At 46.5% G+C, this 27,409-nt stretch overlaps 15 non-coding genes across 15 annotated transcripts; all 15 read left to right on the forward strand.

Moving 5' to 3' along the window:
* The first annotated feature begins 99 nt into the window (after positions 1 to 99).
* Positions 100 to 171, forward strand: trnad-guc (transfer RNA aspartic acid (anticodon GUC)). The gene has a single exon. It is a non-coding gene; the product is annotated as a tRNA-Asp (tRNA).
* Positions 172 to 839: 668 nt separating this feature from the next.
* Positions 840 to 912, forward strand: trnav-aac (transfer RNA valine (anticodon AAC)). Its single transcript has one exon. It is a non-coding gene; the product is annotated as a tRNA-Val (tRNA).
* A 1,903-nt stretch (positions 913 to 2,815) lies between these two features.
* trnav-aac (transfer RNA valine (anticodon AAC)) lies at positions 2,816 to 2,888 on the forward strand. The gene has a single exon. It is a non-coding gene; the product is annotated as a tRNA-Val (tRNA).
* Positions 2,889 to 4,051: 1,163 nt separating this feature from the next.
* Positions 4,052 to 4,123, forward strand: trnad-guc (transfer RNA aspartic acid (anticodon GUC)). Its single transcript has one exon. It is a non-coding gene; the product is annotated as a tRNA-Asp (tRNA).
* Positions 4,124 to 4,791: 668 nt separating this feature from the next.
* trnav-aac (transfer RNA valine (anticodon AAC)) lies at positions 4,792 to 4,864 on the forward strand. Its single transcript has one exon. It is a non-coding gene; the product is annotated as a tRNA-Val (tRNA).
* Positions 4,865 to 6,027: 1,163 nt separating this feature from the next.
* trnad-guc (transfer RNA aspartic acid (anticodon GUC)) lies at positions 6,028 to 6,099 on the forward strand. The gene has a single exon. It is a non-coding gene; the product is annotated as a tRNA-Asp (tRNA).
* Positions 6,100 to 6,767: 668 nt separating this feature from the next.
* Positions 6,768 to 6,840, forward strand: trnav-aac (transfer RNA valine (anticodon AAC)). The gene has a single exon. It is a non-coding gene; the product is annotated as a tRNA-Val (tRNA).
* Positions 6,841 to 8,003: 1,163 nt separating this feature from the next.
* On the forward strand, positions 8,004 to 8,075 carry trnad-guc (transfer RNA aspartic acid (anticodon GUC)). The gene has a single exon. It is a non-coding gene; the product is annotated as a tRNA-Asp (tRNA).
* A 668-nt stretch (positions 8,076 to 8,743) lies between these two features.
* Positions 8,744 to 8,816, forward strand: trnav-aac (transfer RNA valine (anticodon AAC)). The gene has a single exon. It is a non-coding gene; the product is annotated as a tRNA-Val (tRNA).
* A 10,952-nt stretch (positions 8,817 to 19,768) lies between these two features.
* On the forward strand, positions 19,769 to 19,840 carry trnad-guc (transfer RNA aspartic acid (anticodon GUC)). The gene has a single exon. It is a non-coding gene; the product is annotated as a tRNA-Asp (tRNA).
* Positions 19,841 to 20,508: 668 nt separating this feature from the next.
* On the forward strand, positions 20,509 to 20,581 carry trnav-aac (transfer RNA valine (anticodon AAC)). Its single transcript has one exon. It is a non-coding gene; the product is annotated as a tRNA-Val (tRNA).
* Positions 20,582 to 22,480: 1,899 nt separating this feature from the next.
* On the forward strand, positions 22,481 to 22,553 carry trnav-aac (transfer RNA valine (anticodon AAC)). The gene has a single exon. It is a non-coding gene; the product is annotated as a tRNA-Val (tRNA).
* A 1,901-nt stretch (positions 22,554 to 24,454) lies between these two features.
* On the forward strand, positions 24,455 to 24,527 carry trnav-aac (transfer RNA valine (anticodon AAC)). The gene has a single exon. It is a non-coding gene; the product is annotated as a tRNA-Val (tRNA).
* Positions 24,528 to 25,691: 1,164 nt separating this feature from the next.
* Positions 25,692 to 25,763, forward strand: trnad-guc (transfer RNA aspartic acid (anticodon GUC)). The gene has a single exon. It is a non-coding gene; the product is annotated as a tRNA-Asp (tRNA).
* A 663-nt stretch (positions 25,764 to 26,426) lies between these two features.
* trnav-aac (transfer RNA valine (anticodon AAC)) lies at positions 26,427 to 26,499 on the forward strand. The gene has a single exon. It is a non-coding gene; the product is annotated as a tRNA-Val (tRNA).
* Positions 26,500 to 27,409: the final 910 nt, after the last annotated feature.

The raw sequence follows: 27,409 nt of genomic DNA on the forward strand, positions 1-27,409 counted from the left end.
GTCAGATGCTCAACGCATTTTGCTTTTCACTCATGTTATGGTTTCAGAACCGTCTTTTAGGACCTTCCGTAATTTTCTTCAAAGAAAAAGGAATGGCTGTCCTCGTTAGTATAGTGGACAGTATCTCTGCCTGTCACGCAGAAGACCGGGGTTCGATTCCCCGACGGGGAGACTTCTTGTTTAGTACGATGATTTTATTCAAGTAAACATTGGTCATTAAGAAAATAGACTCTAGCAGTTGCTTCTCAATGCTGCAGCTGGATCAGAGGAAGCTCTGACTGAGGTAGGATTATATACACACAGAAATATCATTGAAGAAGTTCTGAAGACTGAAAATATTTCTGTCAAGTGAAAAGAGCAATTATTTAGGACAGCATAGAGCATCACTCGGATCTGAAAGTCAATCTGCAGCAGAAGATGTCTGAGATATCCAAACAAGGTTTTAGAGGGACAGAGCAGATGTTGTGTCTACATCGGTGGTGGTAAATCTCTTTAAAACTCTGGTTGTTTGGTCGCTCTCCTCTTCTTCCTCACTGCTGATCCGTTCCAGTCCTTGTTCTGGAGCTAGTGATGGTTGATCAGTGGTCCAGCACTGAGAGATGGATGAAAATTCAGGATGATAAAAATGAATTAAACTTTTTTCCAGGTAGGATCAGAACATTGGGTATGTCAAAGTTGCAGCACAAACCTTTGGATTGGTGCACTTACTTTGTCAGCTGTAATCAGAAACTCCTTTGGACTTTGACTTAACCTGCAGTATCCATCTTGCTGTCAAGAATTGTTGCAGATATTTTTTACAGGATTTTTTTCATTATGCCCGCTGTTTTCAAAGCATGTCAGTTTCCGTAGTGTAGTGGTTATCACGTTTGCCTAACACGCAAAAGGTCCCCTGTTCGAAACTGGGCGGAAACATGTATGACTTTGCAATAACATTATCTGGACTTGGAAAACCACTGCAGTCCTCTTCTTGGTGCACAGGACAGGAAGGCCGACCATGTCTTTCTCGCATTGGGTCTCATGCAGAAAGGATTTTTTGTCTCAGTTCCACAACTGACCAAGAGCCAGTCATTCTCCTTTCACCTACACTTTAAAATGTCCAATTTTCAGGAAAAAAATAAACTTATTAACTGCCTGACACAGGCTGATGGCTGGTTTCTCAGCAATGCTGGGTGCTGAAGAGGTGAAACAACCGTGGATGAGCGTCTTTGGTGTCCCAGAGACCCCGTTGGAGGTCCTCTAAAACTCATGAGAACCGGGCCGAGGGCCGGGACTTCCAGCCGACCGAGTCCGAGAAAGGTGCACCGTTGTCGGACACTTTTTCGTCGATCACCGGTCCTCGGCTGGAAGTCCCGACCCGAGCGATTTAGCGGTCTAAACTCGGGCCGAACGATGCCCTTCTACCCTCCAGAATATTCTAAACTCTCTCATGGTGGTCTCTGACTCGTATTACAAACCGTAAGCTAGCGCTACGTGGCACCTTCAGACATGGGAGTTTGGCGGACCGCGACCGGAGTAAGTGACTAATTTCCACGTTCGAAAAGGTTCTTCCAGAAAGTGGTTTAGAGCACGTTTCAGAGCATTTGGAACACAATGAAATAGTTTGTAGGAAAGTATAAAAAATGTTATTGGCTATATCTGGGGAACCAGGCAAGAATCGCGCGGCTTCATCCGCATTCCCTTCGTGCTGAGGCAGCGGAGACCCAGCGGAGGATAGCGGGGCTTACATTCGCGTTCCAATCGTGCTGAGACGGCTGACAGCCGCGCCTCCCCTCGTCCCGGAGAAAAACTCACCACAGCCGGCCCAAAGCCACTTAGCCTCGTGGATTCAGCCCCAAAACACCACCTCCATCCCGGCTCACCCGGAGCCCCCCAAAGACCCGGCTCACCGGAGTGAAAGAGCCAGCCTGCGGAGCTGGAGGACCAGGGTCCTGGTACCCTAAACACCCAGACGCTACTGGTACCATGAACAGCACTCTGTCAGATGCTCAACGCATTTTGCTTTTCACTCATGTTATGGTTTCAGAACCGTCTTTTAGGACCTTCCGTAATTTTCTTCAAAGAAAAAGGAATGGCTGTCCTCGTTAGTATAGTGGACAGTATCTCTGCCTGTCACGCAGAAGACCGGGGTTCGATTCCCAGACGGGGAGACTTCTTGTTTAGTACGATGATTTTATTCAAGTAAACATTGGTCATTAAGAAAATAGACTCTAGCAGTTGCTTCTCAATGCTGCAGCTGGATCAGAGGAAGCTCTGACTGAGGTAGGATTATATACACACAGAAATATCATTGAAGAAGTTCTGAAGACTGAAAATATTTCTGTCAAGTGAAAAGAGCAATTATTTAGGACAGCATAGAGCATCACTCGGATCTGAAAGTCAATCTGCAGCAGAAGATGTCTGAGATATCCAAACAAGGTTTTAGAGGGACAGAGCAGATGTTGTGTCTACATCGGTGGTGGTAAATCTCTTTAAAACTCTGGTTGTTTGGTCGCTCTCCTCTTCTTCCTCACTGCTGATCCGTTCCAGTCCTTGTTCTGGAGCTAGTGATGGTTGATCAGTGGTCCAGCACTGAGAGATGGATGAAAATTCAGGATGATAAAAATGAATTAAACTTTTTTCCAGGTAGGATCAGAACATTGGGTATGTCAAAGTTGCAGCACAAACCTTTGGATTGGTGCACTTACTTTGTCAGCTGTAATCAGAAACTCCTTTGGACTTTGACTTAACCTGCAGTATCCATCTTGCTGTCAAGAATTGTTGCAGATATTTTTTACAGGATTTTTTTCATTATGCCCGCTGTTTTCAAAGCATGTCAGTTTCCGTAGTGTAGTGGTTATCACGTTTGCCTAACACGCAAAAGGTCCCCTGTTCGAAACTGGGCGGAAACATGTATGACTTTGCAATAACATTATCTGGACTTGGAAAACCACTGCAGTCCTCTTCTTGGTGCACAGGACAGGAAGGCCGACCATGTCTTTCTCGCATTGGGTCTCATGCAGAAAGGATTTTTTGTCTCAGTTCCACAACTGACCAAGAGCCAGTCATTCTCCTTTCACCTACACTTTAAAATGTCCAATTTTCAGGAAAAAAATAAACTTATTAACTGCCTGACACAGGCTGATGGCTGGTTTCTCAGCAATGCTGGGTGCTGAAGAGGTGAAACAACCGTGGATGAGCGTCTTTGGTGTCCCAGAGACCCCGTTGGAGGTCCTCTAAAACTCATGAGAACCGGGCCGAGGGCCGGGACTTCCAGCCGACCGAGTCCGAGAAAGGTGCACCGTTGTCGGACACTTTTTCGTCGATCACCGGTCCTCGGCTGGAAGTCCCGACCCGAGCGATTTAGCGGTCTAAACTCGGGCCGAACGATGCCCTTCTACCCTCCAGAATATTCTAAACTCTCTCATGGTGGTCTCTGACTCGTATTACAAACCGTAAGCTAGCGCTACGTGGCACCTTCAGACATGGGAGTTTGGCGGACCGCGACCGGAGTAAGTGACTAATTTCCACGTTCGAAAAGGTTCTTCCAGAAAGTGGTTTAGAGCACGTTTCAGAGCATTTGGAACACAATGAAATAGTTTGTAGGAAAGTATAAAAAATGTTATTGGCTATATCTGGGGAACCAGGCAAGAATCGCGCGGCTTCATCCGCATTCCCTTCGTGCTGAGGCAGCGGAGACCCAGCGGAGGATAGCGGGGCTTACATTCGCGTTCCAATCGTGCTGAGACGGCTGACAGCCGCGCCTCCCCTCGTCCCGGAGAAAAACTCACCACAGCCGGCCCAAAGCCACTTAGCCTCGTGGATTCAGCCCCAAAACACCACCTCCATCCCGGCTCACCCGGAGCCCCCCAAAGACCCGGCTCACCGGAGTGAAAGAGCCAGCCTGCGGAGCTGGAGGACCAGGGTCCTGGTACCCTAAACACCCAGACGCTACTGGTACCATGAACAGCACTCTGTCAGATGCTCAACGCATTTTGCTTTTCACTCATGTTATGGTTTCAGAACCGTCTTTTAGGACCTTCCGTAATTTTCTTCAAAGAAAAAGGAATGGCTGTCCTCGTTAGTATAGTGGACAGTATCTCTGCCTGTCACGCAGAAGACCGGGGTTCGATTCCCCGACGGGGAGACTTCTTGTTTAGTACGATGATTTTATTCAAGTAAACATTGGTCATTAAGAAAATAGACTCTAGCAGTTGCTTCTCAATGCTGCAGCTGGATCAGAGGAAGCTCTGACTGAGGTAGGATTATATACACACAGAAATATCATTGAAGAAGTTCTGAAGACTGAAAATATTTCTGTCAAGTGAAAAGAGCAATTATTTAGGACAGCATAGAGCATCACTCGGATCTGAAAGTCAATCTGCAGCAGAAGATGTCTGAGATATCCAAACAAGGTTTTAGAGGGACAGAGCAGATGTTGTGTCTACATCGGTGGTGGTAAATCTCTTTAAAACTCTGGTTGTTTGGTCGCTCTCCTCTTCTTCCTCACTGCTGATCCGTTCCAGTCCTTGTTCTGGAGCTAGTGATGGTTGATCAGTGGTCCAGCACTGAGAGATGGATGAAAATTCAGGATGATAAAAATGAATTAAACTTTTTTCCAGGTAGGATCAGAACATTGGGTATGTCAAAGTTGCAGCACAAACCTTTGGATTGGTGCACTTACTTTGTCAGCTGTAATCAGAAACTCCTTTGGACTTTGACTTAACCTGCAGTATCCATCTTGCTGTCAAGAATTGTAGCAGATATTTTTTACAGGATTTTTTTCATTATGCCCGCTGTTTTCAAAGCATGTCAGTTTCCGTAGTGTAGTGGTTATCACGTTTGCCTAACACGCAAAAGGTCCCCTGTTCGAAACTGGGCGGAAACATGTATGACTTTGCAATAACATTATCTGGACTTGGAAAACCACTGCAGTCCTCTTCTTGGTGCACAGGACAGGAAGGCCGACCATGTCTTTCTCGCATTGGGTCTCATGCAGAAAGGATTTTTTGTCTCAGTTCCACAACTGACCAAGAGCCAGTCATTCTCCTTTCACCTACACTTTAAAATGTCCAATTTTCAGGAAAAAAATAAACTTATTAACTGCCTGACACAGGCTGATGGCTGGTTTCTCAGCAATGCTGGGTGCTGAAGAGGTGAAACAACCGTGGATGAGCGTCTTTGGTGTCCCAGAGACCCCGTTGGAGGTCCTCTAAAACTCATGAGAGCCGGGCCGAGGGCCGGGACTTCCAGCCGACCGAGTCCGAGAAAGGTGCACCGTTGTCGGACACTTTTTCGCCGATCACCGGTCCTCGGCTGGAAGTCCCGACCCGAGCGATTTAGCGGTCTAAACTCGGGCCGAACGATGCCCTTCTACCCTCCAGAATATTCTAAACTCTCTCATGGTGGTCTCTGACTCGTATTACAAACCGTAAGCTAGCGCTACGTGGCACCTTCAGACATGGGAGTTTGGCGGACCGCGACCGGAGTAAGTGACTAATTTCCACGTTCGAAAAGGTTCTTCCAGAAAGTGGTTTAGAGCACGTTTCAGAGCATTTGGAACACAATGAAATAGTTTGTAGGAAAGTATAAAAAATGTTATTGGCTATATCTGGGGAACCAGGCAAGAATCGCGCGGCTTCATCCGCATTCCCTTCGTGCTGAGGCAGCGGAGACCCAGCGGAGGATAGCGGGGCTTACATTCGCGTTCCAATCGTGCTGAGACGGCTGACAGCCGCGCCTCCCCTCGTCCCGGAGAAAAACTCACCACAGCCGGCCCAAAGCCACTTAGCCTTGTGGATTCAGCCCCAAAACACCACCTCCATCCCGGCTCACCCGGAGCCCCCCAAAGACCCGGCTCACCGGAGTGAAAGAGCCAGCCTGCGGAGCTGGAGGACCAGGGTCCTGGTACCCTAAACACCCAGACGCTACTGGTACCATGAACAGCACTCTGTCAGATGCTCAACGCATTTTGCTTTTCACTCATGTTATGGTTTCAGGACCGTCTTTTAGGACCTTCCCTAATTTTCTTCAAAGAAAAAGGAATGGCTGTCCTCGTTAGTATAGTGGACAGTATCTCTGCCTGTCACGCAGAAGACCGGGGTTCGATTCCCCGACGGGGAGACTTCTTGTTTAGTACGATGATTTTATTCAAGTAAACATTGGTCATTAAGAAAATAGACTCTAGCAGTTGCTTCTCAATGCTGCAGCTGGATCAGAGGAAGCTCTGACTGAGGTAGGATTATATACACACAGAAATATCATTGAAGAAGTTCTGAAGACTGAAAATATTTCTGTCAAGTGAAAAGAGCAATTATTTAGGACAGCATAGAGCATCACTCGGATCTGAAAGTCAATCTGCAGCAGAAGATGTCTGAGATATCCAAACAAGGTTTTAGAGGGACAGAGCAGATGTTGTGTCTACATCGGTGGTGGTAAATCTCTTTAAAACTCTGGTTGTTTGGTCGCTCTCCTCTTCTTCCTCACTGCTGATCCGTTCCAGTCCTTGTTCTGGAGCTAGTGATGGTTGATCAGTGGTCCAGCACTGAGAGATGGATGAAAATTCAGGATGATAAAAATGAATTAAACTTTTTTCCAGGTAGGATCAGAACATTGGGTATGTCAAAGTTGCAGCACAAACCTTTGGATTGGTGCACTTACTTTGTCAGCTGTAATCAGAAACTCCTTTGGACTTTGACTTAACCTGCAGTATCCATCTTGCTGTCAAGAATTGTAGCAGATATTTTTTACAGGATTTTTTTCATTATGCCCGCTGTTTTCAAAGCATGTCAGTTTCCGTAGTGTAGTGGTTATCACGTTTGCCTAACACGCAAAAGGTCCCCTGTTCGAAACTGGGCGGAAACATGTATGACTTTGCAATAACATTATCTGGACTTGGAAAACCACTGCAGTCCTCTTCTTGGTGCACAGGACAGGAAGGCCGACCATCTCTTTCTCGCATTGGGTCTCATGCAGAAATTATTTTTTGTCTCAGTTCCACAACTGACCAAGAGCCAGTCATTCTCCTTTCACCTACACTTTAAAATGTCCAATTTTCAGGAAAAAAATAAACTTATTAACTGCCTGACACAGGCTGATGGCTGGTTTCTCAGCAATGCTGGGTGCTGAAGAGGTGAAACAACCGTGGATGAGCGTCTTTGGTGTCCCAGAGACCCCGTTGGAGGTCCTCGAAAACTCATGAGAACCGGGACGAGGGCCGGGACTTCCAGCCGACCGAGTCCGAGAAAGGTGCACCGTTGTCGGACACTTTTTCGTCGATCACCGGTCCTCGGCTGGAAGTCCCGACCCGAGCGATTTAGCGGTCTAAACTCGGGCCGAACGATGCCCTTCTACCCTCCAGAATATTCTAAACTCTCTCATGGTGGTCTCTGACTCGTATTACAAACCGTAAGCTAGCGCTACGTGGCACCTTCAGACATGGGAGTTTGGCGGACCGCGACCGGAGTAAGTGACTAATTTCCACGTTCGAAAAGGTTCTTCCAGAAAGTGGTTTAGAGCACGTTTCAGAGCATTTGGAACACAATGAAATAGTTTGTAGGAAAGTATAAAAAATGTTATTGGCTATATCTGGGGAACCAGGCAAGAATCGCGCGGCTTCATCCGCATTCCCTTCGTGCTGAGGCAGCGGAGACCCAGCGGAGGATAGCGGGGCTTACATTTGCGTTCCAATCGTGCTGAGACGGCTGACAGCCGCGCCTCCCCTCGTCCCGGAGAAAAACTCACCACAGCCGGCCCAAAGCCACTTAGCCTCGTGGATTCAGCCCCAAAACACCACCTCCATCCCGGCTCACCCGGAGCCCCCCAAAGACCCGGCTCACCGGAGTGAAAGAGCCAGCCTGCGGAGCTGGAGGACCAGGGTCCTGGTACCCTAAACACCCAGACGCTACTGGTACCATGAACAGCACTCTGTCAGATGCTCAACGCATTTTGCTTTTCACTCATGTTATGGTTTCAGGACCGTCTTTTAGGACCTTCCGTAATTTTCTTCAAAGAAGAAGGAATGGATGTCCTCGTTAGTATAGTGGACAGTATCTCTGCCTGTCACGCAGAAGACCGGGGTTCGATTCCCCGACGGGGAGACTTCTTGTTTAGTACGATGATTTTATTCAAGTAAACATTGGTCATTAAGAAAATAGACTCTAGCAGTTGCTTCTCAATGCTGCAGCTGGATCAGAGGAAGCTCTGACTGAGGTAGGATTATATACACACAGAAATATCATTGAAGAAGTTCTGAAGACTGAAAATATTTCTGTCAAGTGAAAAGAGCAATTATTTAGGACAGCATAGAGCATCACTCGGATCTGAAAGTCAATCTGCAGCAGAAGATGTCTGAGATATCCAAACAAGGTTTTAGAGGGACAGAGCAGATGTTGTGTCTACATCGGTGGTGGTAAATCTCTTTAAAACTCTGGTTGTTTGGTCGCTCTCCTCTTCTTCCTCACTGCTGATCCGTTCCAGTCCTTGTTCTGGAGCTAGTGATGGTTGATCAGTGGTCCAGCACTGAGAGATGGATGAAAATTCAGGATGATAAAAATGAATTAAACTTTTTTCCAGGTAGGATCAGAACATTGGGTATGTCAAAGTTGCAGCACAAACCTTTGGATTGGTGCACTTACTTTGTCAGCTGTAATCAGAAACTCCTTTGGACTTTGACTTAACCTGCAGTATCCATCTTGCTGTCAAGAATTGTAGCAGATATTTTTTACAGGATTTTTTTCATTATGCCCGCTGTTTTCAAAGCATGTCAGTTTCCGTAGTGTAGTGGTTATCACGTTTGCCTAACACGCAAAAGGTCCCCTGTTCGAAACTGGGCGGAAACATGTATGACTTTGCAATAACATTATCTGGACTTGGAAAACCACTGCAGTCCTGTTAGGTCTTAATCAACATCAAACCCAGCTTCTAACAAAGAAAAACACCAAAGACTTGGAAATGAGTTTTTAAATGCGCTCTTGCAAGAGGGAAGCAAAGTCACAGCTTTCGGAGCAACAAAGACTCTCTTGTGAATGCTGTTGAAAGTGCTTCGACATTCCCTCAGTGCATTGCCCTTTTATTGAGATTTCAAACAGGAAACTTTACCATATTCGGTACACAATGAACAATTAGAAGAAACAGATGGAGAAACAGATCAGATGATTGTTGAAAAGTCATACGTATGACTTTTCAGTTAATTAACAACTTATCTGTGGTGTGCAGAGCAACAGACATCCTTTTAAGAATCCTTAAATGGTCAAGAGGTTATTGTTGTCATCAGATGGTCAACTAACAATGGGATAGTTGTTTGGTCAGACCAAACTCAGGAAGAGCTGGCCTGTCATCTGTTAACATGTGATAACCAGCAGCCAGGGTAAAAGTCTTTAAGAACCACGAAGGTCAAAGGGGTCAAATGAGGCCCCCTCTGGACAACAGGAACTACTGGACAACTGCACAATAGTCAACTGTTTTGACAGAGCGGACAACCCCCCTAAATACCCGCAGGAAATGGTCTGTCCTGTGACTTCTGTTAACAATAGTAAAGATGTGCAAAACGCAGCAGTCAGCTTTCTCTGAGCTGACCTAATTAAGCCTATTCCGATAGTTTTATAATTTCATAAGGACAGACTTGTTTAAACACTTAAGATTAATCTCACAATTCCCTCCTGTTGTTCTTATGAACCTTCAACTAATATCCGTCCATCAGGCTTAGGATATGAGCATCATACTATAAGTTCAACATATGAGAAATATCAAGGGGAAAGTTTATAACATACTTAATGCAAATTTACTAATGCAACTATTGACAAACAAAATGAAACAGTTTACATTCTGGTGCCATCATGGACATTCTCGTCATTAATTCTGTTGGGGTAGCCACATTCTTCAGGTTAGGTTTGTTGGAGTTGCTGGTAATGGACTTCAGAATACTGGACTAATGAAGTTTGGATGGACCTTTGGACCATCGCACGGAGACACGGAATGATACAGGCAGTAAAAACACAGAACAGTACCAGAACAGTAATGAATGGAATCATAATTTTAGTCATTATGTCAGTCCAGTGTCCTGAGATCAGCCAGGACCAAAAAGTGGTACCTGCTGAGCGCCTGTCTTCTGACACGACTTTGGCCAACTGACGTAATTCGGCTATAGCTGTAGTAATATTACCTTCAGTACATCAGGGATGAATGTACAGCAGTGTTCCCCAATCATTGCACAGACTCCACCATCCTTAGCAGTTATCAAATCCAACACAGTTCTATCTTGGAGCTCCATTTCTCTAATGGCAGCCATTTCAGTTGCCACTCCTCCTAAGGCTTTAAGAGTGGAGTTAATGAACAGACCCATGCGATAATTTATAGTCTCAATCCTTAACATGGTCTTTGCGACTCCCAACTGGGGAAGGGCTGACAAAACTATCTTTTGGCTTGTTGACCAGAGTTTATGGTCATCGGGGACATCTCTACCCCAGACTGAGTCATGGGGGAGGATACCTGTGGCACGTTTAGTACGTGCGGGGGTATGGTGTCCACGAAACACAAATGCGTCTTGAACCAATCTTACCATCATACATCTACCTACCCATCCTGGTGGGAGGAGTAGATAGATTGAGTTGCCACACATCCAAGAGATATCATCTTGTGGGTCAGTCCCAACTGCATCAGGAGCTGCATAGTACTCAGTACAAGTGGCATTCGTGGGCAAAAATGTTTTGTCAAATTTGGTCGGGTCAGCTGTGTTCCGGCCGCAAGCGGCTAGATTAATGGAGCACTTAGAGATTGGGACTTCTCCTACGAATGTGGGTTTCCCAAAATCTATTTCGTTGCTGTAACAGACTGCTTTAAGGTGTTGTGGGAACGGTATTTCCTGTATCATGATTGGGGAAGACCAATCGTATGATAGGAGATGGCTAAACCCACGGCCTTTATTAGCTGGGGCCGTCCTGTTGAATCCTTTAACGTAATTTAGCAAATAGCCTGAGCTGTACCTGGATTTCAATATATCAGGGTAGTACGAACCATTGCGTGGGTCTATGGGAATGGGGTGTACTGGTGGGCTACCTGCTGACAAAGGCATTCGGCTACACACATAGCAATTAGACATGTTCTGTTCCTTAGCTATAAACCCAGCAAAATTGTACCACATGTTCATTTCAAACCGAGTCTTGGGTTGTTTGACTTCATACCACTTGCGGATTGGTATGGCCGCTATTGATCTCTTCTCTCGGGGCTCCTCTTCATTCTTCTCCACCAGGAGCCAGATTGTGGTCAAGAGGACCACAATGGCCATGATGATGAGTGGAATTCTCATGATGGCAGTGCAAGGGGGCACGACCCGTGGCTGGCGAGTAGGCGTCAGATGAGTTCTTCGGCGGACAAAGGTTTTGATACCGTCCGACTTCCGGCCTACTCAGGGTCTGGAAAGTTTTTTACTAGTTTGCACTGCGACTGGTGAACCCACGTAGATCGTTCAGCAATCTTTACTGCTGTCGGGGTCGTGATCTGGACGACAAAAGGGCCGTCCCATCGGGGTGATGACCACGTCTTTCGTTTCACCACTCGAACCAGGATCTGGTCACCTGGTTTCAGCAATTCCTGCGTAGAAGGGAGAGGAGAAAGCGGCAGCTTACAGGAACTTTGAACATCTTTCTCAGCAAACAATTTACTCATCCACATCGAAAGTGGATCTGCCTCTTCGGTTTTCTCTTGCCACGGCTCTCCCTCCCATAGGGGGAGTTGGAACGGGCGACCATGCACTACCTCAAAGGGTGTGAGCCCTGATGGGTTTGGAACGATTCTCATGTACATTTTGACTAATGGCAGGCATTCAGGCCATGGTTTTCCAGTTTCTTCCATGGTTTTTCTGAGCCTTAGCTTAACAGTGCCATTAGTTCGTTCCACTAGGCCTGCACTTTGTGGGTGATAGGCACAGTGGTTCTTTAGATTGATACCTAGGTGTTTAGCCATGTTTTGGACTACAGTGTTCACAAAATGTGCACCATTATCACTCCAAATTAATCTTGGAATGCCATGTTCTGGAATTATGTGTTTGCAAATGGCTTTAGCTACTGTGAGTGCGTCAGCTGTTTTGGCCGGGACTATTTCAACCCATTTGGATAATGAGTCAATTAACACTAGGCAATACTTGTATTGCCCACTTCTGGACAGCTCAATGAAATCCATATGGATAACTTCAAATGGATAGGTCCCTTGGGGACACTGACCTCTTTTAGGTCTTACATTGCCTTGCGTGTTGTGCCTGCAACAAGTTAGGCAGCTCCTACAAAATTTTTTAAAGTAGGTATTTAGACCTGGTGATGTATGGAATATTTCATGTACCATACTTTGCATCCCTCCTGTTGAGACATGGGATTTCCCATGGCTCAATTTAGCCACCAGGGGGAACAGATTTTTTGGGAGTACAGGTCTATTTTGCACTACATAGAGGCCTTCTAGAGTTACAGTAGCACCCTCATTTAGCCAAATGTCTTTCTCTCTTTGCGGAGCATTGTTTTGCATGTCAATCAAAATTTGAGTTGGAATGGTGTCCATTTGTGTGTTGGTCATGATGTCAGTTGTGGTTTTTTGAGCTGCTGCTTTGGCCGCTTCATCTGCTTTAGCGTTTCCTTTGGTGATTCTGTCGATTCCTTTGGTGTGAGCCTTGCATTTGCATACTGCTATTTCTTTGGGGAGCAGTACTGATTTGAGGAGTTCTTTCAATAAGGCTGCATGTTCCACTGGTTTCCCTGTGGATGTCTTCATTCCTCGCCGGTTCCATTGGGCGGAGAATACATGGAGGACCGAGTGTGCATATTGGCTGTCTGTGAATATTGTGACTATTTCTCCTTCAAACAGTTGACAGGCTTTTGTCAAGGCTTGGATTTCTGCAGATTGAGCTGATTGATTGGATGGCAGTTTTTCAGCATGCAGAACTTCGTCATCCGTGACTACTGCATAACCGACTTGGTTCTTTCCTTCAGGTGATTTTGAGGCTGATCCATCTACATAGACATATGTGCTGTCTGGAATGGGCATGTCTAGTAGGTCAGGTCTTGGTTTGCAACAGCTGTCTGTTCTTTCCACACAGTGGTGCGGGTCGCCGTCGTCTTCTGTGGGGAGAAGTGTGGCTGGATTCAGAGTGTTGCATCTCTGCAACGTCAGGTGTGGTTGGGATAGCAGTGTTGCAGTAATTGACAAGTGTCTGGCAGGCGACATGAATGACATTTTAGTGCTGGTGATTAGCATATCAACAGCATGTGGCACTTTTAGGGTGAGGGGGTGAAACAACACCAGTTCAGCTGAGGCCTGTATGGCCAATGCAGCTGCGCACACTGCTCTAACACAAGAAGGCAGTGCAGCTGCTACTGGGTCCAACCTTTTGGAGTAGAACGCTACTGGCCTTAGTTTGTCCCCAAATGTCTGTAGTAGCACTGAGGTCATGAATGTACCTTTACAGTCTACTGTCTGGATGAATGCCTTGTTGTAGTTTGGTAGGGCCAGAACTCCAGAGTTCAGAATCACAGTTTTCACCTCCTCAAATGCTTGGGTGCCTTCTGGGGTCCATGGAATTGGGTCTTTCATTGACATTTCCACGGTGTAGATGAGATCCAACAGTGGTTGTGTGAGCTCTGCAAAGTTTGGGATCCAACTTCTGCAATAATTGGTTAATCCTAGGAATGCCATCATCTGTTTTTTGTTAGTGGGTTTTGGACAATTTCTGATGGCTTCCCTCCTGTTCTCAGTCAGGCTCTTTCCTGCTTGAGAGACATTGTGTCCAAGGAAAACCACTTCCTTCTGGCAGAATTGGAGTTTCTTTAATGAGGCTTTGTTTCCAGTTTCCTCCAGGTGCTTGAGCAGAGCAATTGTTTCTTCTTTGCATTCTTCTTCTGTTGGACTGGCTATTAGAATGTCATCTACATATACCAGAATCTGGGTCATTGGTGAATGTTGATGTGTACTCAGACATGCCATTATCTCCTGAGAAAAGATTGTTGGGCTATCACAAAAACCTTGGGGAAGACGGGTATATGTGTATTTGTGGCCTTCAAACGTGAAGCCGAACCAGTGGCGGGCCTGTCGGTTCAGTGGGATGGAGAAGAAGGCGTTGCTGAGGTCTACCACAGTAAAATACTCTTGCTGGGGTTTTAGCTCGTTCAGCAACGTGTATGGGTCTGGTACACAGGGGGCCCTTGATTGGACAGCAGTGTTGACATGTCTGAGGTCATGGACTAGTCTCCATGTTCCAGTTTCAGCCTTCTTGACCGGAAAGATGGGGGTATTGCACTCACATGTGGGATCTTCAACTAGCACACCCGCTTTCACCATATCTTCAATTACTGGTCTTATTCCTTCAATTGCATCTGGTTTTAATGGATATTGTTTTAGTCTAGGTCTATGAGAGGTCTTAGGTATGATGACTACTTCCTTGGCTGTAGTCATCAGTCCTACATCGGTCTTTGATGCTGACCACAAGGTGGCTGGGACACCAGGGAAATCTTCTGCAGTATGGCAGATGAGATTCTGATGTCATTCTGTCAAATGAGTCTTCGTCTGTGCCACAGTGGTCCAGCTGAGGGCTGTTCTCTTTACTAGGCCATATTCTTTGGACTCATATTCAGCAGTTTTTGGTCCAGTTTGTGTCCATTTCTTTTCTGGCATGCTCTTAAATGTGAATGCTATTTGGCCTAGGTCTTTCCAGCGTCTCCCTGGTTTTTTGGAGAGGGAGATGTGTGGTGTGGTGTTTGAGGAGAAACACCAGAGGGTTCTTGCTTTGGTGGGCATACTGACTGTAACCCATGCATCTCCACCGGTGTTAGTGAACAAGTGGTTAACTGTGAGCGTTTGGGGGCCCAAGTGTTCAAACTTGTGGTTGTACTGCTCGTCTCCAGGTCCAACTCTCATGGTGACGTGGAGAGGCCACTTGGTTTGATGTTCACCTTTTACTGCACTGATTTTGCCCTCCAAGGCGCTTACTACTGAACCGGGACCCCCAGGTATGGGGTCCAAGGTGTAGAACTTTTTTGGTTCTCCAGTCCCTTGGATCACATGGACGTTGATCTCGTTACTTAGATCATCAGTGAATTTCCTAGCTTCTATCCCATCGTCGGTCGGGATTAGACTGATCTTTAATTTCAATAGGAGATCTCTCCCTAGAAGGTTTACTGGACAGTGTGGACTTAGCACAAACTCAGTTGTACTAACATCTCCGTCTTCGTCTTCGAAATCAATTGGTTTGGACCATTTCAGTAAACAGGTGTGGCCCCCCGAGGCGACTACTGTGATCAGCTTCTTTCCTGGCTCTACTCCTGGAGCTTTGTCTTTCAGAACTGATTTGTCGGCACCGGAGTCACACAAAAACCTTATGGCTTTTCTTGAGGGGCCTAATCTTAGGGTGTAATATGGCTTCTTTGGATCTGATGAGTTGAGAGAGCACAATTGGGTCAAGTCAAGAATGTCAACAGGGATAGGGGTCTCGTTGTCATCATCCCCTTTTTTCTCCACTGAATTCTTTTGGCGTCATTCTTGGTGGTCACCGTGATGCGGGTTATGTGGTGGTGGACGCTTCCCCCTGGGAGGCTCAGGGCAGTCTCTAGCGTAGTGGCCTAGTTGGTGGCAGTTGAAGCATTTTCCATTAACACGTCTTGGTCTTCTTAAGCGTCCTTCTCCGGGGCGATCAGACTTCCTGGGGAATCTTTTATTTTCTTTGTAAAGAACTTCCTCTTCTTCTTCTTCTTCTTCCTGATCTTTCTCTGAATGGGTCAGGGCTGCCAGAGCTTGGGCCAGGGCGTGGACTTGGGTGGTGGGGGTAGTTTTCTTCTTGTGGACTGACTCAGCATGAGCAGCCCACTCCATCATTTGTGCCATGTTCTGGGTACGATGGGTGACGCAGTGTTTGGTGATGAAACCTGAAATTCGTGGGAGGAAGCCTGCCATGATGCTTTGCTGTAGTTGTCTTTGGTAAGCACCTTCAGGATCCTGGTCTTCCTCCAGCCCACTGTGGGCTTTGAAGATCTCTTCCATTCTTCCTCTGAACATATGGACATCTTCATCTTCCCTTTGGGCGGTGGTATTGATTTTACCATAATCTGGGGCGGCAGTCCAGGCATCGCGGACTCGTCTCATCACTTCATCCACCCGTCCTCTGAGGGCATCTCCTGGTTGTAGAATGTCATTTTGATTATCCCTCGGGTTAAAATTTCCTTTAACCCTCGTCCAATTGTGGCCCAAGCTGGTTCTGAAAGCTCTTTCTACCTCGATCCCATTTAGTCCATATGAATCACAGAGTAGACGGAAATTTTCTATCCATTTTCCGGGGGTGGCAGTGGGGTCTCCCAGGCCTTTGCAGGCATCTCTGCATTCGGTCTCAGTCCACGGGCGAAAAACTCTCAGAGTCCTGTCCTGGTCATTGTCGAGACCATAGTGGGGGTTTGCGACCTGGACTAAGGGGTAGAGCTGGGATGGTGGTGGCCCAGGTTGAAGTTGAGCGGGTGGATATGGTGGTGGGTCTTCATAACCACTTGGGACGGTGAGTAGAGGGTAAAGTCTGTCTTTTCCCTTCATCTGTCGCTGATTTCTGGTCTGTACTGGTGACCAAACCTCGTTTCTTTCATGGGTTGTGGCTCCCTCTAGTGTGCGGACTACAACTGTAGGTGAGGCGCCATGTTGTGGAGGTGGGGCCAGCACTGGGATGGGTTGTGGGGGCGGAGCCAGCACTGGGACATCATCCGGCTGAGCGTTGCGTGAGCGTGCGCCCGTCTCCTCATCTGGTCTAATATTCATCAGAGCTGCAGTATAGCTTTCTTTCGTCAACATTTTTCTTTCTTTCTTCGCTTCACGATCTGCTTCTCTTTGTCTTGCTTGTGCAATCCACACTTCAACATTCTTCAACTGTTTTCGTATTTTATCACCCGCTTTGCCATTCCTTATCCTCTCTTCATGCTGCAATGTTCTTTTTATTTCAAGCAGTTTAGAAGTGTCAAATTTACCATCAAAACCATGTTTCTTCTGCCACTTTTTCACAGGTTTGCAACTTTCAGGAAAACGTTGCATCATAAACCGTGTGTCTGGTGGTACCTTTTTGCTGGACTTTTGTCCCATTTTGAACGTTCAGTCAGTTTTACTTTTAGCCTTGAATTATTTTTTATCTTTTAAGTCCTGTATATTTTTCGCACAATATTTTGATTTACCTATTTTCAGGGACGTCCCGTCAACTAAGAGTTTGTTGGAATATTTTCTTTAGGTTCACTATAAATTTTAGTTTAATCACGTATTTGTTATTTTAGCAATCTTTTGTTTTAACTTTCTTCTAGTTCATACGTTTTGTTTTAACAGTTTGGTTTTTAGTGCTAGTTTATTTAGTGGCAATTGAAACTTTTACTTCATATTTTTAGAAACCACAATATTGTCAATAGACAGTTTCAATCTTTGAACATTTAAACAAGGAACATTTAGACAAGACAAACATTAAACAAACCATTAAAAACCATTTCCAAATAGAAACCCTCCTCTTGTTATCCTGTACTTTAAAATCCCTGATCTTAAAGCCGGTCCTTAGACCGAGTGAGTGTTGGCTTTTGCACTAGCCCCAGGCAATAGTGTCTTTTAAAAGTTCCCTGAACTTAAAAATTGGTCCCAGACCTCGACCAACACTTCTTTCACCAACCAAGTCAGTGTACACAGAATTTCACTCGTATTTTACACAAAAATACTTCAATACTCTAAGTATTTAAGTAAGAGGAGGTCTTACCCGTCTCAGGTGTCTTCCCCGGTTCGTGGACTCGTCACCGGACTCCGGACCAGCGCAGGACCAACTCCTGCTAGCCCCGTTCCTAAAGTCGTAACGGCTGTCGACAGGTAGCCTCTTCGGTCCTACGCCGTTCCCGAGTCTCAGATCTTGAGTCCCGGGTTTCGGCACCAAAAATGTTAGGTCTTAATCAACATCAAACCCAGCTTCTAACAAAGAAAAACACCAAAGACTTGGAAATGAGTTTTTAAATGCGCTCTTGCAAGAGGGAAGCAAAGTCACAGCTTTCGGAGCAACGAAGACTCTCTTGTGAATGCTGTTGAAAGTGCTTCGACATTCCCTCAGTGCATTGCCCTTTTATTGAGATTTCAAACAGGAAACTTTACCATATTCGGTACACAATGAACAATTAGAAGAAACAGATGGAGAAACAGATCAGATGATTGTTGAAAAGTCATACGTATGACTTTTCAGTTAATTAACAACTTATCTGTGGTGTGCAGAGCAACAGACATCCTTTTAAGAATCCTTAAATGGTCAAGAGGTTATTGTTGTCATCAGATGGTCAACTAACAATGGGATAGTTGTTTGGTCAGACCAAACTCAGGAAGAGCTGGCCTGTCATCTGTTAACATGTGATAACCAGCAGCCAGGGTAAAAGTCTTTAAGAACCACGAAGGTCAAAGGGGTCAAATGAGGCCCCCTCTGGACAACAGGAACTACTGGACAACTGCACAATAGTCAACTGTTTTGACAGAGCGGACAACCCCCCTAAATACCCGCAGGAAATGGTCTGTCCTGTGACTTCTGTTAACAATAGTAAAGATGTGCAAAACGCAGCAGTCAGCTTTCTCTGAGCTGACCTAATTAAGCCTATTCCGATAGTTTTATAATTTCATAAGGACAGACTTGTTTAAACACTTAAGATTAATCTCACAGTCCTCTTCTTGGTGCACAGGACAGGAAGGCCGACCATGTCTTTCTCGCATTGGGTCTCATGCAGAAAGGATTTTTTGTCTCAGTTCCACAACTGACCAAGAGCCAGTCATTCTCCTTTCACCTACACTTTAAAATGTCCAATTTTCAGGAAAAAAATAAACTTATTAACTGCCTGACACAGGCTGATGGCTGGTTTCTCAGCAATGCTGGGTGCTGAAGAGGTGAAACAACCGTGGATGAGCGTCTTTGGTGTCCCAGAGACCCCGTTGGAGGTCCTCTAAAACTCATGAGAACCGGGCCGAGGGCCGGGACTTCCAGCCGACCGAGTCCGAGAAAGGTGCACCGTTGTCGGAAACTTTTTCGTCGATCACCGGTCCTCGGCTGGAAGTCCCGACCCGAGCGATTTAGCGGTCTAAACTCGGGCCGAACGATGCCCTTCTACCCTCCAGAATATTCTAAACTCTCTCATGGTGGTCTCTGACTCGTATTACAAACCGTAAGCTAGCGCTACGTGGCACCTTCAGACATGCGAGTTTGGCGGACCGCGCCCGGAGTAAGTGACTAATTTCCACGTTCGAAAAGGTTCTTCCAGAAAGTGGTTTAGAGCACGTTTCAGAGCATTTGGAACACAATGAAATAGTTTGTAGGAAAGTATAAAAAATGTTATTGGCTATATCTGGGGAACCAGGCAAGAATCGCGCGGCTTCATCCGCATTCCCTTCGTGCTGAGGCAGCGGAGACCCAGCGGAGGATAGCGGGGCTTACATCCACGTTCCAATCGTGCTGAGACGGCTGACAGCCGCGCCTCCCCTCGTCCCGGAGAAAAACTCACCACAGCCGGCCCAAAGCCACTTAGCCTTGTGGATTCAGCCCCAAAACACCACCTCCATCCCGGCTCACCCGGAGCCCCCCAAAGACCCGGCTCACCGGAGTGAAAGAGCCAGCCTGCGGAGCTGGAGGACCAGGGTCCTGGTACCCTAAACACCCAGACGCTACTGGTACCATGAACAGCACTCTGTCAGATGCTCAACGCATTTTGCTTTTCACTCATGTTATGGTTTCAGGACCGTCTTTTAGGACCTTCCGTAATTTTCTTCAAAGAAAAAGGAATGGCTGTCCTCGTTAGTATAGTGGACAGTATCTCTGCCTGTCACGCAGAAGACCGGGGTTCGATTCCCCGACGGGGAGACTTCTTGTTTAGTACGATGATTTTATTCAAGTAAACATTGGTCATTAAGAAAATAGACTCTAGCAGTTGCTTCTCAATGCTGCAGCTGGATCAGAGGAAGCTCTGACTGAGGTAGGATTATATACACACAGAAATATCATTGAAGAAGTTCTGAAGACTGAAAATATTTCTGTCAAGTGAAAAGAGCAATTATTTAGGACAGCATAGAGCATCACTCGGATCTGAAAGTCAATCTGCAGCAGAAGATGTCTGAGATATCCAAACAAGATTTTAGAGGGACAGAGCAGATGTTGTGTCTACATCGGTGGTGGTAAATCTCTTTAAAACTCTGGTTGTTTGGTCGCTCTCCTCTTCTTCCTCACTGCTGATCCGTTCCAGTCCTTGTTCTGGAGCTAGTGATGGTTGATCAGTGGTCCAGCACTGAGAGATGGATGAAAATGCAGGATGATAAAAATGAATTAAACTTTTTTCCAGGTAGGATCAGAACATTGGGTATGTCAAAGTTGCAGCACAAACCTTTGGATTGGTGCACTTACTTTGTCAGCTGTAATCAGAAACGACTTTGGACTTTGACTTAACCTGCAGTATCCATCTTGCTGTCAAGAATTGTAGCAGATATTTTTTACAGGATTTTTTTCATTATGCCCGCTGTTTTCAAAGCATGTCAGTTTCCGTAGTGTAGTGGTTATCACGTTTGCCTAACACGCAAAAGGTCCCCTGTTCGAAACTGGGCGGAAACATGTATGACTTTGCAATAACATTATCTGGACTTGGAAAACCACTGCAGTCCTCTTCTTGGTGCACAGGACAGGAAGGCCGACCATCTCTTTCTCGCATTGGGTCTCATGCAGAAAGGATTTTTTGTCTCAGTTCCACAACTGACCAAGAGCCAGTCATTCTCCTTTCACCTACACTTTAAAATGTCCAATTTTCAGGAAAAAAATAAACTTATTAACTGCCTGACACAGGCTGATGGCTGGTTTCTCAGCAATGCTGGGTGCTGAAGAGGTGAAACAACCGTGGATGAGCGTCTTTGGTGTCCCAGAGACCCCGTTGGAGGTCCTCTAAAACTCATGAGAACCGGGCCGAGGGCCGGGACTTCCAGCCGACCGAGTCCGTGAAAGGTGCACCGTTGTCGGATACTTTTTCGTCGATCACCGGTCCTCGGCTGGAAGTCCCGACCCGAGCGATTTAGCGGTCTAAACTCGGGCTGAACGATGCCCTTCTACCCTCCAGAATATTCTAAACTCTCTCATGGTGGTCTCTGACTCGTATTACAAACCGTAAGCTAGCGCTACGTGGCACCTTCAGACATGGGAGTTTGGCGGACCGCGACCGGAGTAAATGACTAATTTCCACGTTCGAAAAAGGTTCTTCCAGAAAGTGGTTTAGAGCACGTTTCAGAGCATTTGGAACACAATGAAATAGTTTGTAGGAAAGTATAAAAAATGTTATTGGCTATATCTGGGGAACCAGGCGAGGATCGCGCGGCTTCATCCGCATTCCCTTCGTGCTGAGGCAGCGGAGACCCAGCGGATGATAGCGGGGCTTACATCCACGTTCAAATCGTACTGAGATGGCTGACAGCCGCGCCTCCCCTCGTCACGGAGAAAAACTCACCACAGCCGGCCCGAAGCCACTTAGCCTCGTGGATTCAGCCCCAAAACACCACCTCCATCCCGGCTCACCCGGAGCCCCCCAAAGACCCGGCTCACCGGAGTGAAAGAGCCAGCCTGCGGAGCTGGAGGACCAGGGTCCTGGTACCCTAAACACCCAGACGCTACTGGTACCATGAACAGCACTCTGTCAGATGCTCAACGCATATTGCTTTTCACTCATGTTATGGTTTCAGGACCGTCTGTTAGGACCTTCCGTAATTTTCTTCAAAGAAAAAGTAATGGCTGTCCTCGTTAGTATAGTGGACAGTATCTCTGCCTGTCACGCAGAAGACCGGGGTTCGATTCCCCGACTGGGGGATTTCTTGTTTAGTACGATGATTTTATTCAAGTAAACATTGGTCATTAAGAAAATAGACTCTAGCAGCTGCTTCTCAATGCTGCAGCTGGAGGAAGCTCTGACTGAGGTAGGATTATTTACACACAGAAATATCATTGAAGAAGTTCTGAAGACTGAAAATATTTCTGTCAAGTGAAAAGAGCAATTATTTAGGACAGCATAGAGCATCACTCGGATCTGAAAGTCAATCTGCAGCAGAAGATGTCTGAGATATCCAAACAAGATTTTAGAGGGACAGAGCAGATGTTGTGTCTACATCGGTGGTGGTAAATCTCTTTAAAACTCTGGTTGTTTGGTCGCTCTCCTCTTCTTCCTCACTGCTGATCCGTTCCAGTCCTTGTTCTGGAGCTAGTGATGGTTGATCAGTGGTCCAGCACTGAGAGATGGATGAAAATGCAGGATGATAAAAATTAATTAAACTTTTTTCCAGGTAGGATCAGAACATTGGGTATGTCAAAGTTGCAGCACAAACCTTTGGATTGGTGCACTTCCTTTGTCAGCTGTAATCAGAAACTCCTTTGGACTTTGACTTAACCTGCAGTATCCATCTTGCTGTCAAGAATTGTAGCAGATATTTTTTACAGGATTTTTTTCATTATGCCCGCTGTTTTCAAAGCATGTCAGTTTCCGTAGTGTAGTGGTTATCACGTTTGCCTAACACGCAAAAGGTCCCCTGTTCGAAACTGGGCGGAAACGTGTATGGCTTTGCAATAACATTATCTGGACTTGGAAACCACTGCAGTCCTCTTCATGGTGCACAGGACAGGAAGGCCGACCATCTCTTTCTCGCATTGGGTCTCATGCAGAAATGATTTTTTTTGTCTCAGTTCCACAACTGACCAAGAGCCAGTCATTCTCCTTTCACCTACACTTTAAAATGTCCAATTTTCAGGAAAAAAATAAACTTATTAACTGCCTGACACAGGCTGATGGCTGGTTTCTCAGCAATGCTGGGTGCTGAAGAGGTGAAACAACCGTGGATGAGCGTCTTTGGTGTCCCAGAGACCCCGTTGGAGGTCCTCTAAAACTCATGAGAACCGGGCCGAGGGCCGGGACTTCTAGCCGACCGAGTCCGAGAAAGGTGCACCGTTGTCGGACACTTTTTCGTCGATCACCGGTCCTCGGCTGGAAGTCCCGACCCGAGCGATTTAGCGGTCTAAACTCGGGCCGAACGATGCCCTTCTACCCTCCAGAATATTCTAAACTCTCTCATGGTGGTCTCTGACTCGTATTACAAACCGTAAGCTAGCGCTACGTGGCACCTTCAGACATGGGAGTTTAGCGGACCGCGACCGGAGTAAATGACTAATTTCCACGTTCGAAAAGGTTCTTCCAGAAAGTGGTTTAGAGCACGTTTCAGAGCATTTGGAACACAATGAAATAGGTTTGTAGGAAAGTATAAAAAAATGTTATTGGCTATATCTGGGGAACCAGGCGAGAATCGCGCGGCTTCATCCGCATTCCCTTTGTGCTGAGGCAGCGGAGACCCAGCGGAGGATAGCGGGGCTTACATCCGCGTTCCAATCGTGCTGAGACGGCTGACAGCCGCGCCTCCCCTCGTCCCGGAGAAAAACTCACCACAGCCGGCCCGAAGCCACTTAGCCTCGTGGATTCAGCCCCAAAACACCACCTCCATCCCGGCTCACCCGGAGCCCCCCAAAGACCCGGCTCACCGGAGTGAAAGAGCCAGCCTGCGGAGCTGGAGGACCAGGGTCCTGGTACCCTAAACACCCAGACGCTACTGGTACCATGAACAGCACTCTGTCAGATGCTCAACGCATATTGCTTTTCACTCATGTTATGGTTTCAGGACCGTCTGTTAGGACCTTCCGTAATTTTCTTCAAAGAAAAAGAAATGGCTGTCCTTGTTAGTATAGTGGACAGTATCTCTGCCTGTCACGCAGAAGACCGGGGTTCGATTCCCCGACGGGGAGACTTCTTGTTTAGTACGATGATTTTATTCAAGTAAACATTGGTCATTAAGAAAATAGACTCTAGCAGCTGCTTCTCAATGCTGCAGCTGGAGGAAGCTCTGACTGAGGTAGGATTATATACACACAGAAATATCATTGAAGAAGTTCTGAAGACTGAAAATATTTCTGTCAAGTGAAAAGAGCAATTATTTAGGACAGCATAGAGCATCACTCGGATCTGAAAGTCAATCTGCAGCAGAAGATGTCTGAGATATCCAAACAAGGTTTTAGAGGGACAGAGCAGATGTTGTGTCTACATCGGTGGTGGTAAATCTCTTTAAAACTCTGGTTGTTTGGTCGCTCTCCTCTTCTTCCTCACTGCTGATCCGTTCCAGTCCTTGTTCTGGAGCTGGTGATGGTTGATCAGTGGTCCAGCACTGAGAGATGGATGAAAATGCAGGATGATAAAAATGAATTAAACTTTTTTCCAGGTAGGATCAGAACATTGGGTATGTCAAAGTTGCAGCACAAACCTTTGGATTGGTGCACTTACTTTGTCAGCTGTAATCAGAAACTCCTTTGGACTTTGACTTAACCTGCAGTATCCATCTTGCTGTCAAGAATTGTAGCAGATATTTTTTACAGGATTTCTTTCATTATGCCTGCTGTTTTCAAAGCATGTCAGTTTCCGTAGTGTAGTGGTTATCACGTTTGCCTAACACGCAAAAGGTCCCCTGTTCGAAACTGGGCGGAAACATGTATGACTTTGCAATAACATTATCTGGACTTGGAAAACCACTGCAGTCCTCTTCTTGGTGCACAGGACAGGAAGTCCGACCATCTCTTTCTCGCATTGGGTCTCATGCAGAAATTATTTTTTGTCTCAGTTCCACAACTAACCAAGAGCCAGTCATTCTCCTTTCACCTACACTTTAAAATGTCCAATTTTCAGGAAAAAAATAAACTTATTAACTGCCTGACACAGTCTGATGGCTGGTTTCTCAGCAATGCTGGGTGCTGAAGAGGTGAAACAACCGTGGATGAGCGTCTTTGGTGTCCCAGAGACCCTGTTGGAGGTCCTCTAAAACTCATGAGAACCGGGCCGAGGGCCGGGACTTCCAGCCGACCGAGTCCGAGAAAGGTGCACCGTTGTCGGATACTTTTTCGTCGATCACCGGTCCTCGGCTGGAAGTCCCGACCCGAGCGATTTAGCGGTCTAAACTCGGGCTGAACGATGCCCTTCTACCCTCCAGAATATTCTAAACTCTTTCATGGTGGTCTCTGACTCGTATTACAAACCGTAAGCTAGCGCTACGTGGCACCTTCAGACATGGGAGTTTGGCGGACCGCGACCGGAGTAAATGACTAATTTCCACGTTCGAAAAAGGTTCTTCCAGAAAGTGGTTTAGAGCACGTTTCAGAGCATTTGGAACACAATGAAATAGTTTGTAGGAAAGTATAAAAAATGTTATTGGCTATATCTGGGGAACCAGGCGAGGATCGCGCGGCTTCATCCGCATTCCCTTCGTGCTGAGGCAGCGGAGACCCAGCGGATGATAGCGGGGCTTACATCCACGTTCCAATCGTACTGAGACGGCTGACAGCCGCGCCTCCCCTCGTCCCGGAGAAAAACTCACCACAGCCGGCCCAAAGCCACTTAGCCCCGTGGATTCAGCCCCAAAACACCACCTCCATCCCGGCTCACCCGGAGCCCCCCAAAGACCCGGCTCACCGGAGTGAAAGAGCCAGCCTGCGGAGCTGGAGGACCAGGGTCCTGGTACCCTAAACACCCAGACGCTACTGGTACCATGAACAGCACTCTGTCAGATGCTCAACGCATATTGCTTTTCACTCATGTTATGGTTTCAGGACCGTCTGTTAGGACCTTCCGTAATTTTCTTCAAAGAAAAAGAAATGGCTGTCCTCGTTAGTATAGTGGACAGTATCTCTGCCTGTCACGCAGAAGACCGGGGTTCGATTCCCCGACGGGGAGACTTCTTGTTTAGTACGATGATTTTATTCAAGTAAACATTGGTCATTAAGAAAATAGACTCTAGCAGCTGCTTCTCAATGCTGCAGCTGGAGGAAGCTCTGACTGAGGTAGGATTATATACACACAGAAATATCATTGAAGAAGTTCTGAAGACTGAAAATATTTCTGTCAAGTGAAAAGAGCAATTATTTAGGACAGCATAGAGCATCACTCGGATCTGAAAGTCAATCTGCAGCAGAAGATGTCTGAGATATCCAAACAAGGTTTTAGAGGGACAAAGCAGATGTTGTGTCTACATCGGTGGTGGTAAATCTCTTTAAAACTCTGGTTGTTTGGTCGCTCTCCTCTTCTTCCTCACTGCTGATCCGTTCCAGTCCTTGTTCTGGAGCTAGTGATGGTTGATCAGTGGTCCAGCACTGAGAAATGGATGAAAATGCAGGATGATAAAAATGAATTAAACTTTTTTCCAGGTAGGATCAGAACATTGGGTATGTCAAAGTTGCAGCACAAACCTTTGGATTGGTGCACTTACTTTGTCAGCTGTAATCAGAAACTCCTTTGGACTTTGACTTAACCTGCAGTATCCATCTTGCTGTCAAGAATTGTAGCAGATATTTTTTACAGGATTTTTTTCATTATGCCCGCTGTTTTCAAAGCATGTCAGTTTCCGTAGTGTAGTGGTTATCACGTTTGCCTAACACGCAAAAGGTCCCCTGTTCGAAACTGGGCGGAAACATGTATGACTTTGCAATAACATTATCTGGACTTGGAAAACCACTGCAGTCCTCTTCTTGGTGCACAGGACAGGAAGGCCGACCATCTCTTTCTCGCATTGGGTCTCATGCAGAAAGGATTTTTTGTCTCAGTTCCACAACTGACCAAGAGCCAGTCATTCTCCTTTCACCTACACTTTAAAATGTCCAATTTTCAGGAAAAAAATAAACTTATTAACTGCCTGACACAGGCTGATGGCTGGTTTCTCAGCAATGCTGGGTGCTGAAGAGGTGAAACAACCGTGGATGAGCGTCTTTGGTGTCCCAGAGACCCCGTTGGAGGTCCTCTAAAACTCATGAGAACCGGGCCGAGGGCCGGGACTTCCAGCCGACCGAGTCCGTGAAAGGTGCACCGTTGTCGGATACTTTTTCGTCGATCACCGGTCCTCGGCTGGAAGTCCCGACCCGAGCGATTTAGCGGTCTAAACTCGGGCTGAACGATGCCCTTCTACCCTCCAGAATATTCTAAACTCTCTCATGGTGGTCTCTGACTCGTATTACAAACCGTAAGCTAGCGCTACGTGGCACCTTCAGACATGGGAGTTTGGCGGACCGCGACCGGAGTAAATGACTAATTTCCACGTTCGAAAAAGGTTCTTCCAGAAAGTGGTTTAGAGCACGTTTCAGAGCATTTGGAACACAATGAAATAGTTTGTAGGAAAGTATAAAAAATGTTATTGGCTATATCTGGGGAACCAGGCGAGGATCGCGCGGCTTCATCCGCATTCCCTTCGTGCTGAGGCAGCGGAGACCCAGCGGATGATAGCGGGGCTTACATCCACGTTCAAATCGTACTGAGATGGCTGACAGCCGCGCCTCCCCTCGTCACGGAGAAAAACTCATCACAGCCGGCCCGAAGCCACTTAGCCTCGT

This window comes from Cololabis saira, chromosome 13 (assembly GCF_033807715.1).
Source record: "Cololabis saira isolate AMF1-May2022 chromosome 13, fColSai1.1, whole genome shotgun sequence".
In the NCBI taxonomy this organism is placed as follows: domain Eukaryota; kingdom Metazoa; phylum Chordata; class Actinopteri; order Beloniformes; family Belonidae; genus Cololabis; species Cololabis saira.